Raw genomic sequence first — 13,180 nt, forward strand, 5'->3', positions numbered from 1 at the left:
GTTAAACATGTTTTTTTTACCATGACACCTGAGAAGGTGCATCTGCAGCATTATCTGTTCATTTTAGAAAATACAAAAAAATAAAGAAGAAGGAAAAAAGGAAAAGATTGCGCCTTGCTAAACCTTCTATAGTAGTGAACTTGGTTGCATTGATACAGTCTTTTGATCATTTTAGTTGAACATTTTCACAATCCTTAAAACACTGTCTGCAGTATTGTGGGAGGGGGGGGTATTGTGATTTTCTGTAATGCAATTACAAAAACCAAAATGTCATACATTCTGGATTCATTACAAATCAACTGAAATATTGCAAGCCTTTTATTATTTTAATATTGCTGATCATGGCTTAAAGCTTAAGAAAACTCAAATATCCTATCTCAAAAAATTAGGATATTCTGGGAATCTTAATCTTAAACTGTAAACCATAATCAGCAATATTAAAATAATAAAAGGCTTGCAATATTTCAGTTGATTTGTAATGAATCCAGAATGTATGACATTTTTGTTTTTTAATTGCATTACAGAAAATAAAGAACTTTATCACAATATTCTAATTTTCTGAGACAGTCCTGTATATTACCATGTTGGTAAAAACCTTTACCCCTTTCGTCTGAAATTAGCTGGGATAGGCTCCAGCAGACCCCCGTGACCCTGTACAGCATGGATGGATATATTTATTTATTTTTTATGCCAATATTTAAGAAAAATGTACAAATGATCCCTCCTGTTTTTTCTTTCCCCTTTATCTTTGCTGTAACTTGTATTCAGTGGGTAGAGACAAACAGCCTACTATAAATACCAATCAGCAACAGCATTAAAACGACTGTCTGGTGAAACTAATTATTGGGCATCTCAACTCAGTACAATGGCTATCGACCTGTTAAAACTACATTTAAGATAGAGATTACTTACCTACTTACATATCCAAGTAGACATTTTTGCAGATCAACAATGTTCATTCATTATAAAATTTCACAACAACAGTGTGGTCACATATTTATACAGCATCTCCAGGAGACACTGAAAAGAAGAGATCTACACATATATAAATAAGCAAGTCAAAAAGGAGATTATATTCAACCACATGGCTATAAAATTAAACAAAACAAAAACTATGTTTATTGTGCTTCTGCAATGGACTAAAAAATAAACATGTCTTGGAAAATGCAGTATAGTCATTGATGGGTGAGAGGGCCTAAGATTTCTTTTAATTTTAGCCATGTCCATTCTCTTTTAACACAGAGATCTGACAACACAGCAGCAGCTGCAAATAACAACAAACTGAATGGCATAGATTTTCCATCACTGTACAGCTAAAGTGGACAAAATGTGAAGAGTGTAAGAGGTGGGGAGAAAGGAAAGAATGGAGTCTCTTATGAGTGCAGGAAATTGGTGCAGATAACAAAAATGGTTGGTTTAAAAAAAAAACAGGACAGTCAGCTAGAGCAGCTCATGAAAGGCTACAGCTAAAATGGTTGGAGCAGGAATCAATACAGGTGCTTCAGTTGAAGCTTGGCTAAAAGGATGGCTAGACTTAATAGAAAATGCATTAATGTTCAAGGTTTTTGAGCACTGTAGAGCCGGGCAGCACTGTGGGTTGTCCGTCAACAAAACACGTGTGTTGGGTATTTGTCGGTGTGTGCAAATGCGCAGTGGACATGGAGATGTGGCCTATAAGGCCTCACCTCTCCAGTGAAGTAGTAAATCATCCATCAGCCATGTGACAGGCTCAGTGACCTGCTGTTTTGCCCAATCAGACATGACCCTGTTGACCCTGGTCCTGCCCCCACCTCAACAAATCTTTGATAACCCTCCTCGCTCCACTGGCCAACCGGTAGGAGGGAGCATAGTCACAGCATTCCTACAAACCAGCCAAATGGAACAGTTGAATATATCCCACCACAAAAAAGAGAAAAAGAGAAAAGGAAAAAAATCGCCTGCAGCCTGGAGAAACTACAGTAGTGCCCTTTGGTAGTGAAAGGGTAGGATAGTGGAAAAGGGAAGGGACATATTCATTCAGCCTCCTTATAATCATTGAACGTTGTACTCATTCCAAACAGACACTGATCCAATGGACCTGAAGAACTGCTTGTTGTCTGCTGATCTTAGTAGAGACAGCAGTGAGGTTAAGTCGGCACTTTGGGGCCGCTGTGCCCTGACTAGGCTGCAGCCTGCTGCCTACCTTACTGTGTGACTACAGACAACATAGCTGTCAACAACACATTTACTGAACAAAAGGACTAAAGGGATTCTGGGTATATATACTGTAAGACCAGTCTGACAGTAAATGAAGGCTCATTTGTTTTTCATATACCAATATTTGTGATAATATAGCCAATATAAAAGATTTAGCTACATTTTTAAAGACCAGGGAAATTGCAAAATAGATTTTCAAACTGGAACAAAATGAAAAAAGCGTAATATAATTTAAGTAAAGATGAATTTATTCAATTTAAACAAACCTCAGAACATTTGGTTTTTGACCCTTTGAAGTGTTTAAAATGGACCACTGAAATGTATGTTTTACTTCAAAAACAACAAGGAATGATGCACATATGTTCTCCTGTCCTTCTAACTCCTGTTGTTTCATAGGATTGTCGGTTTAGAGAGGGGCAAGCTGCTGCCACTTTGAGTGCTGAAGGTAAAGGGCTTAAAGTTCTTAAACTTCTTCTTCTCAGATAACGGTTAGTGACATTTACCACATTACTTGATTAAAGACCTGAAGTCAGACATGAATATGACAGTCAGCCATGATTACCAAAAGGCAGATGTGACGAGCTGACAATGAGTGAAAGGCTCAGCAGATAATAAAACCCTGCAGGTTGATGAGACGATGAGCGATAGATGGGCACAGGAATGTACCAGCACAGCACAATAGAAGCAGTGCCACAAAGATGATATCCATCTTTCACTATTTCCTACTACAGGGGCTTTTTATTTCTCAGTCCATTAGGTGAACACTTGGCAATGGCTTTAATAAAAGGGATTAAAGAGAGAAAAAACTATGCTGCGTAATAGCTCCAGAATGAATCAAATGTCAAGATTACACCGGTCATGAAATCGCTAGACTCGCTTCCAGTGAGTCAAAGGATAGAGTTTGAAATATTACTGCTCAATTCAATTCAATTCAATTTTATTTATATAGCGTCTAATACAACAGATGTTGGCCGGGTTTCCCAGATCCAACCTCTCTTAAGGATTTAAGAAGGCTTAAGGTTCAAAGAAGGTTTCAACTAAGAAGGTTCCCTAAGATACAGGTGTTTCCCAGATGACTTCTTAACACCGTCCTTTAGTTTCGCTCTTTCAGACGCTCTTTGGAGGAGCTGTCCGGTTCTGAAACCAAATCAATCGATGCCAGGCAAATCGATCACCGATCACTATCAGCGCATTTTCACACGCAGCACTGCTACCTAACGCACTAATTCCCTGCTGCCTGTGCGTTATAATGAAAAATTAAGATGATAAATATAATTCAATGACCCTTTTTCATGATGAAAACAAGACTGCAACTAAATAAGAAGTAGTCATAAGAGAATAATGAAGAAATGTATTGTTTTTATTAAATGTGAAAGATGGACGAAAGGAGAAATTAACTTGCGATCATTCAGCATATAGGACCACATATCCTCCTGACTAGTAAAACAGAATCCTTCACCTCAAAAAAATATTCTGAAGTTTATTTAGCTGCTTGACCGTTTTCACTATTGCATTTATCAACGTTGTATTTGCGGATGTTTGGAGACACAGCGGGTGTGGAGACCAGTGTTGGGACTAACGTTATTTAGTAACGGGTTACAGTAACGCCGTTAGTTTTGCTGTAGCCTAACTAATACTCTAACGCATTACTTTTTAAATTCAGTAACTCAATTACCGTTACCAAACGGTGCGTTACTCCTTTATTTCTGGATACAGTAAAGCTTTTTATCCCCACACGCGGAGACCAGAGGAAACGTAGTGGGCGTGTGTGCGTTCAAAAACATGACGGTCATGGTGAGCCAAAAGAAGGCGAGTTTTGCAACGTGGAATTACAGCAATCCCTGGTTTTTCGCAGGAGTTATTTTCCAAAAAGAACCCGTGATAAGTGAAATTCTTTTTACAATTATAGAGGGCTTCAAATTGCAGAGATCAGCCCCGCCTCGCACGTATTCCTGCTCTTCTGAGCTGCTGCATCCCGACTCGCGCTGTAGCGTCTTTTTCTCCTAAAGCCGCGGTGCAGGTGTGTTTTTTCAAGAGAAGAAAATAGTTATGGGTCGTTGTCTTCCCTCTTTTTTCTTCTGGGCAAAAAGATTCTTATAAACCGACACCATTGATTATATTTGAGGACTGTAATGAACGATTCATCAAAGGCTCCTGTTCTTATGCTGCTGAAGCTCATTGGCCGTTCTCAGCTTGTTGCTAAGCAACCAACGTTATTGATACAGGAAGTGAAGAAGCGGGGAGACTGTTTAGAATGCAGAACACGATGCACAATGCAAATCCATACAGTACCTGCTGAAATGAAGGCTAGAGGGGCATGAAATGGGAGCATTTAAAAGAATGTTTTTATTTAAAGTAACTAAAAAGTTACTTTTCATAGTAACGCATTACTTTTTGGTCTAAGTAGCTGAGTTACTGAGTTATTTTTTAATGAAGTAACTAGTAACGGTAACTATTACTATTTTTCAGTAACACAACACTGGTGGAGACACGCAGAGCTGCTCATCAATGCACTAATTCCCTGTCATCACACATGTAGGTGCTCGGGCGCAGGAGGATCGGTGTCCCGGCTGCCTGGACAGCCCGGTCCGACAGCACGTCCAGGGGACTGAAGTGCTGACGCACGAATGCGTTCATATAAACATTTCTGCTTCGCGCACGGCGACGCCATTGATTTGCAGCGAGAACATGCTGTATAGCAACCAAATTATCAAATAAATGATATTCATGATGATCGTTTTATTTGTGCGTAATGCATAAAGCATATACAGGAACACACTTGTTATTCCTTATTTTTCTTTTTTTCCCCCTTTGCTGTCATCAATGAATGCTAAACAATATAAATCTAAAGTATAAAATAGATCAAAATTTGTGCGGGGTGCATTGTTTTAATATCTCGTTGCTTGGTGTGATATTGATTTGCCTGACGCGGCTGGATCTGTGAGTCTTTGTTCACTAAGATGGTTGTAAAGACTGGGTCAGCAGCATCTTTCATTTCCTTCTTAATGAAAGAGATTCTTAAGCTAAGAGCAACTCTGGGAAACGCGATTTTCTTTCACAGGCTCCTTAAGAAGGTTTGAAAGAAGTATTTCGCTGTTAAGAACTACTTAACTGATCTGGGAAACGCGGCCGTTGTCTCTAGACGCTTTCCAGAGATCCAGAACATGAACATAAACATAAACATAAACATAAACATAAACTCCCGAGCAATTATTACATAAACAATGGCAGGTAAAAACTCCCATAGTGGGAGAAAAGCCTTAGGCCAAACAGTGGCAAGGAAAACTCCCCTTTAGGAGGGAAGAAACCTTGAGCAGGACCAGGCTCATAAGGGGGGACCCTCCTGCCGAAGGCCAGACCGGGGGAGTCAGGGACGTCAGCAGCACACAGCAGGCAGGTGGAAGCAGCAGCGGGATGACCAGAGGAGGGTCATCCCGCTGCTTGCAAACATGCACAAAAGAGAAAAAAAGGGGGGCCAGCACAAGAAACTACAGGAACGATGGACAAAAATGATAGCTATGAGATATTTATAATAAATAAAAATGGTAATGGAGAAGAGAGGCAGGGAAAAGGAGAGGAGAAGAAGGGTGAGAGGCACCGCCCAGCGGATCATGTCGGTGCCCCCCTGCAGCATAAGCCTATAGCAGCATATCTACTGCTGGTTTACAAAGCACTGAATGGTCTTGGACCAAAATACATGGTTGATCTGCTAGTTCCTATGAAGCTCCCAGACCCCTGAGGTTCATCTGGATCTGGTTTGTTGTGGTTCCCAAGAACCAGAACCAACCAAGGTGAGGCAGCGTTCAGTTATTCTGCTACTCACCGGTGGAGCACTGCAAAAACTCAGAATCTTACCAGGAATATTTGTCTTATTTCTCATTAAAATGTTTCATTTTTGGTCAAAAAATCTCATTACACTTAAAACAAGAGTCATTATCAGAAAAATAACTTATTTGACAATTTTCACCTGTTTCAAGTAAATTTTCACTTGAAATAAATAGAAAAATCTATCAGTGGGACAAGATTTATCTACTTTTATCAAATCTACTTGAAACAGGTGAAAATTGTTGTTTTTTCCAGTGATGTTTTAAGTGTAATGAGATTTTTTTTTACTAAAAATTAGACATTTTACCTAGAAATAAGACAAATATTCTTGTTGAGATTTTGAGTTTTTGCAGTGAACAAACTTCCTGTAGACCTGAGGTCTGCTCAAACTGTCAGCTCCTTTAAATCAGGCCTAAAAACATTACTGTTTAAGTAAATACTTACCTGCTGTACTCTACTGTCCTTATTTTTTAACAACTTGTGCTTTTTATTATTTTACCTCTTTTCTTATTGTTTTATTTCATTTTATTTGTTATTTACTGTTTCATTTTGTCTTGTCGCTTTCAATGTGTGTGATGTAAAGCGCTTTGAATTACCTTGTGTTGAATTGTGCTGTACAAATAAACTTGCCTTGACTTCAAGTTCAAGTTCAAGTTCAAGTTCAAGTTTATTTGAGATACATCATTGCATAACAATATGAATAATGATGTTTCTTACACTTTGACACAAGAGGGCCGCTCTATTGAGAAGAAAAAAAAACAACAAAAAAATAAATATCAACTGTAAGCTAAAAAAGTTTGTTTTACTTCTGATAAAGCTTGTATGCTCTCGGGAGGAACGACATCTGGTGCCTTTTTGTGTGACTCACAGGTTGTGTGAGTGTCCTCCTATTGCGTAGTGTGTAGCTGTATTTGCAGACAGGCTGTGGATCATTGGGTTGGTCCCTTCTATCAGTAGCTGATGGAATTCCCTTAAGGTGGCCTCCTCTCTCTTCACCTCCAGAGTGGGGAAGGAGTTAGTTGGTATCCCTATGATACGGCAGCACCTTCTCTGCAGACATTCCAGTTCCTGGATCAAGTGCTTTGGGATGCCGGCCCAGACAGGTGAGGCATATTCCAGCACTGGTCTAATGAACGTCGTATATACCTGGGTCAACACATCTGGGGGGAGCTGTGCTCGTTTGGCCACACTAGGCTGAGCCTTCTTCAACATGAACTGGACTTGTGCGTCCCATTTCAGGTCAGAGGAGAGCTGTATTCCAAGGAGCTTGAATGTGTCCACCCTCTCTACAGCCTGGTTGTTCAAAACGATAGGAGGGTTTACCGGACGGTTATGAGGCTCCCTGAGGCTAATAACCATGTCCTTAGTCTTCAGAGCATTGGCTACAAGACAGTCGGTCTGACCCCAGGCTGTAACTGCATCAACCGCTGCTTGCATCTGTCCTGGCAGGGAGCCCATGAGGTGTTCCCTAAGAGTCAAATCGTCTGCATATTTTATTGGCTTGACACTAGTTGGTAACAAACGATCAAGAGAGTTCATGCAGAGAACAAACAGGAGAGGGGATAAAACCCCCCCTTGTGGGACACCAGCTAAAACTGCCTGCTGCTTAGAAAGATGGTTTCCCCATTAGACTATGTGCTTTCTATCCTCCAGGTAGCTGCTCACTGTTAGCCAGATGTTCTTCGATACTCCAAGTATTTTCAGTGAGTGAAGGAGATGATCATGGTTGATTGTGTCAAAAGCACGAGTGAAGTCAATGTATGTGACATGCACGTCAAATTTAGGTTTTGCGTCGACAACATCATGCCAACTTTGCAAAATATGCAATAAGGCTGACACAGTAGATCTTCATAAACCCATGCTTTGAATTAAGTATAGCCTTTTCAGTTTCCTGCAGAAGTTGGTCAGTTGGTCCTTCAGGATTCCCTCGAACACTTTGCCAACACAGCTCAGAAGAGATATCTGTCGATAGTCCTGTGGGAGCCGTGTTTTACTGCACTTGGGAACTGCACAGACTAAAGGGTCTTTCCACTGGGTAGGGAATGTCCTTCTTTCAGACAAGCATTAAACAGATGAGTCAGCACTGGGGCAAGCTCTTCATTAAAGGTTTTAAGAATCCAGGCATGTACCGTACCCGCCAGAAATCGCTAAATACTGGGAGGGGAAAATGCAAATATCTCCATTTACCACCCGCAATGAGATTTACCAAGCCTGAAAGTTTTTGCGGGGATTGTGATTGCGTCTGTATTTAATACGTTCGAAAGGAAGGTGCTAATCTCCACATGCAAAAGGAGAAATATTTTATTTGAATGTTAAATCGAGTATTATTCAGCAAAAGGTTGCCTCAGGAGGCACATTCATTTTTTTATTTGTGATAATAAATAAATCATGTGTTTTCATGGAGAAAAAAGTGTTTCTCATTGTGCGCCTATACTTGTTCTGCAGTTGTCATACCCCGGTCCGGTGTCGTGCCGTATTCAGCACCCCTGCCGTGAAAAGCACCCCCTCGTCTGACAAAAATGATATTCTCATTCCGTGTCACATTCTGTTTAGCGTCCAGTTTTGTGTTAATGATTCATGTTTAAATGCGCTCATGGATTCCACAATAGTCAACTTTCCCACAATCACAGTCACAGATAACAAAAATCCGGTAAATGGTTATTGATGTCATTAATTAATAGCCTGCTTACTGTGTTGTCTTCCATAATATTTGTAAATATATATAATATAAACTCCTAAGTTGGAGCTTAACAAGCGAATTTCGGGAGCAGGACCACGCCTCAACCACGCCTCAACCACGCCTCCTCCGGCACCACGCCTCTTCCGGCAAACCTTCAAATACCAGCCTAACCTTCACTTCCTCTTCGCTCTCGTTCTATGCACGCTGGCTCTCGGGCAGCACGTCAACGCTCCTACACACTCTCGTATCTCGAAAACAGTTACTCACCCATTCAGGCATCATGGATCTCGTGTTGCTACCGCCTTCGGACCACGATCGGCTTGCAGGAGATCACCAGCAACATGCACCAGCTGATCGGGATCGGGATTTCCTCCGAGGAGGAAAATTCTTCAGCCGTCGCTGAAGCGCCGCTCTTCCGGGCCCCCACGGCCGCCCGGCGAGCCGGTCAAGCCCCGTATCCTCTGTGATCCACATCCGTCCGGTTCACTTCTCCTGAACATCCTGGATCGTCGCCGCAGGTCTCCGACTCCTCCTGTGTTCCCCGCCATTGATCCGACAGCGCAGGTTGCGCAATCCGCCCACCCCCCACCCCCGGGGGTGCCGCGCAGCGAGACCGAGCCACCCCGTCCGCCCCGGTGTCCCGCCAAGAGCCCGCCGACCTCCCACGTCGGCTGCCGCTCCGGCGGCGGTTTATTCCTCCGGAACGCACGTGTTCTCCAACCCTTTTTCTTTTCTCTCAGCCACCTGCGGAGCTGCTGTCAACGCTGGCTCCAGCGACACGCACCCACAAACGAGTGGTCCATCCCGTCCGGACCATCTCTCATCAACATCCAGGATCGCGGCAGCTCGCCCGCAGGTGCGTTCCCCGTCCCCCGGCCCGCCTCCGTCATCGGCGGGGACGCGGGCAATCCCAGGCTGCGCAATCCACTGGCGGTCTAGCCACGCCCCGGCAGGGGCCCCGACGGCCCGCCTTTTGCAGGTGTTTCGGGCTGGACTGTCGCCACCCTCCATAGGGCCACCGCCTGGTGGAGGAGTCCCTTTTTCACCGCATGGACAAAAAGAAAAAACTTCTCAACTTCTCAATCTCATGCCAGCCTGCCACGCCATCAGCCCCGCCGACACCTGCTCTCTTCCGGATGACGTCATCACGCCAACTCCGAGGGCGCGCCGTGACGTCGACCCCCAGGTCTCGCACTCAGAAGATTTTCCAGTGGCCAGCCACGGTACTGCGCCAAAAAAAAAAAAAAAAAAAAAAATCAAATCAATCATCCCATGGGGCCCCGAAAGCTTTTCCCATAGACCGCAATAGTAAAAGAGAAGCGATCGTACAAACCGGACGTTGAGCATTACCTTTACTCACAAGGTCTTTTATTAACATTCTCGTTAAACATAATCTCCGAACAACGTTGCCTCATTGCAGGAACCTCAACTGCACATGAGCGGTCTTTCACCTTAAGCCGTCCGTGTGGAAACATAAACGATTCCATCGTTACACTGCCCACCTCCAGCAAGTACAACAGCTAACTTCGGCCGGGGTTGCTAGCACCGGGTTTCTAGGCCCCCCCCCAGTCCACCCCCGGCACCTACAACAGCTAACTCAGCCGGGGTTTTTAGCACCGGGATGCTAGAAACCCTGGCTATGCTCATTCAGCAGCCTCAACCGCCAGCGCTAGAAGGGGCTCTTGGCACCGGGTTGCCAGGATCCTCTGCTTCCCAGCTCCATCAGTCCCAGCAGGTTACCTCGGTTGGGGGCCACCGGCATCGTGATGTCGGTACCCGGCATCCCTCCCTCCGCATTTCAACCCAGTTTCCTTCCTCAACCCGTTCCTTCCTCAACCCGTTCCGGCCCCGCAGGCAACTACTCATTTCACCCCGTCTACAGCTAATTCCGCCGTCCGTCATCCCAACGCTTTCGCTTCCCGCCCTTCCCCAGTTCCGGCCAGTGCCTGGCTTCCCTCCCACCGCATTTCGGCCCGGTTTTCTTCCTCGACTCGTTCCGGCCCCGCGGGCAGCTGCTCGTTCGCCCCGTCCGCGGCTGGTCCCGCCGCCCGTCATCCCAACGCTTTCGCTTCCCGCACTTCTCCGGTTCCGGCCAAACCTGCGCAAACAAACCTACAACAGCTAACTTCGGGGCCGGGGTAACTAGCACCGGGTTGCTAGCCCCCCCCAGCCCACCCCCAACACCTACAACAGCTAACTCAGCGGTGTTACTAGCACCGGGATGCTAGCACACCCCGCCATGGAGAAGGAGGAGGCAAACTCCTCAGCCGCCGCCGTGCCCGAAACACCGCTCTCCCGAGCCTGACAGCCGCCCAGAAACTTCTGCCTCTTCAGTCGTCCACATTCCACCCGGTTCATCCCTTCTGAACATCCGGCATCACTGCAGCTCACCATCTTCCAGCCTTTCCAGCCCACCTCCGCCATCGGAGGGAAGAGGACGCGGACAATCCGGATCAGCCCATAGCCGTCGTTCGCAGGTCGGATTTCCACCCACACCAGCAATCTCCTCACTCCCTCCCCAAGGTCCCTGGCACTGGGATGCCACTACAGCAGCTAGATCCGGCTGGGGTTTCTGGCACCGGGATGCCACTACAGCAGCTAGATCCGGCTGGGGTTTATGGCACCGGGATGCCACTACAGCAGCTAGATCCGGCTGGGGTTTCTGGCACCGGGATGCCACTGCCCCCCCCCCCAGCCCACCTCCACCAACTACAGCAGCTAGATCCGGCTGGGGTTTCTGGCACTGGGATGCCACTACAGCAGCTAGATCCGGCTGGGGTTTATGGCACCGGGATGCCACTGCCCCCCCCAGCCCACCTCCACCAACTACAGCAGCTAGATCCGGCTGGGTTTATGGCACCGGGATGCCACTACGGCAGCTAGATCCGGCTGGGGTTTCCGGCAATGGGATGCCGCTGCCCCCCCCCAGCCCACCTCCACCAACTACTGCAGCTAGATCCGGCCGGGGTTTCTGGCACCGGGATGCCACTGCCCCCCTCAGCCCACCTCCAGCACCTAATCCACCTCCAGCACCTACAACAGCTAACTTCAGCCGGGGTTACTGGCACCGGGATGCCACTGCCCCCCTCAGCCCACCTCCACCAACTACAGCCGCTAGATCCGGCCAGGGTTTCTGGCACCCTCTCTCATCGCCACCCGCTTCCGGGCTGGTGTACTTCAGCGTCCGCTGACGAGGTGCATACTACTTGCAGTCAGTCACTGCAAGAGTAGCCCCTAACTTTTCGACACCTTCAGAGGCCCTCTGCTGGATCCTCTCCAACAACCACGGCATTCCTTCCTCGTCCATCTCTTGAATGATTCCTCATCGTTACCCCTCTCTCATCGCCACCCGCTTCCGGCCTGGTCACCCTGACTTCCGTTTTCTCCGAACTCGGGGTTCCATTGTCCGCTGAGAAAACGGCGGGCCCCTCCACCTCCCTCGAATTCCTTGGTATCACTCTCGATACAGATCTGTTTCAGGCTTCTCTTCCAACCGAAAGCTCAACCGAATCGGTCTTCTTATTTATCGGTCTTCTATTTCCTCTTAGCTCCAGGCTGCACCAAACGCCAACTCCTCTCCCTCCTGGGCCACCTCAATTTTGCCATGCGCATTATTCCCCAAGGGCGGGCCTTCATCTCACACTTGCCGTCCATCGCTTCCGCTGTTCCATCTCTCTTGTCTCCCATCTCCCCAGACAACTCGAGCCGTGCCGAGCTTCGTTGTGGCTCAACCTCCTTGCCACCTGGAAGGGGATCACTTTCTTTTATGATGACCAACTGGCTCACCCCCACGACATCAATCCATACACTGATGCTGCTCCTTCAATCGGTTTTGGGGGCTTTTACGATGGCAGATGGTTCGCAGCAGGACGGCCCTCAGAGCGCGCAAACGAATACCACAACGTTTCGACCGAACCATAGATCATCATCGTCATTGCCATAGTCATTGCCATCGTCATTTGCATCATCATCGTTATCGCCTTCGTTATCGCCTTCGTTATCGCCTTCGTCATCGCCATCGCCATCGTCATCATCGCCATCATCATCGCCATCATCATCATCATTCATCGCCATCATCATCGCCATCGTCTTCGCCACCATCATCGCCATCATCTTCATCGTCATCGTTATCTCCTTCGTCATCGCCATCGACATCGTCATTGCCATCATCATTTGCATCGTTATCGTCATCGTTATCGCCTTCGTCATCGCCATCGCCATCATCATCATCGCCATCATCATTCATCGGCATCGTCTTCGCCACCATCATCGTCATCGCCATTGTCATCGCCATCGACATCGTCATTGCCATCATCACTTGCATCGTCATTGGCATCGGCATCGTTATCGTCATCGTCATCGCCTTCGTCTTCGCCATCGTCATCGCCTTCGTCATCATCTTCATCGCCATCATCATCATCGCCATCATCATTCATCGCCATCATCATCGGCATCGTCTTCGCCACCATCATCGTCATC

This window comes from Cololabis saira, chromosome 9, assembly GCF_033807715.1.
Source record: "Cololabis saira isolate AMF1-May2022 chromosome 9, fColSai1.1, whole genome shotgun sequence".
Lineage (NCBI taxonomy): Eukaryota > Metazoa > Chordata > Actinopteri > Beloniformes > Belonidae > Cololabis > Cololabis saira.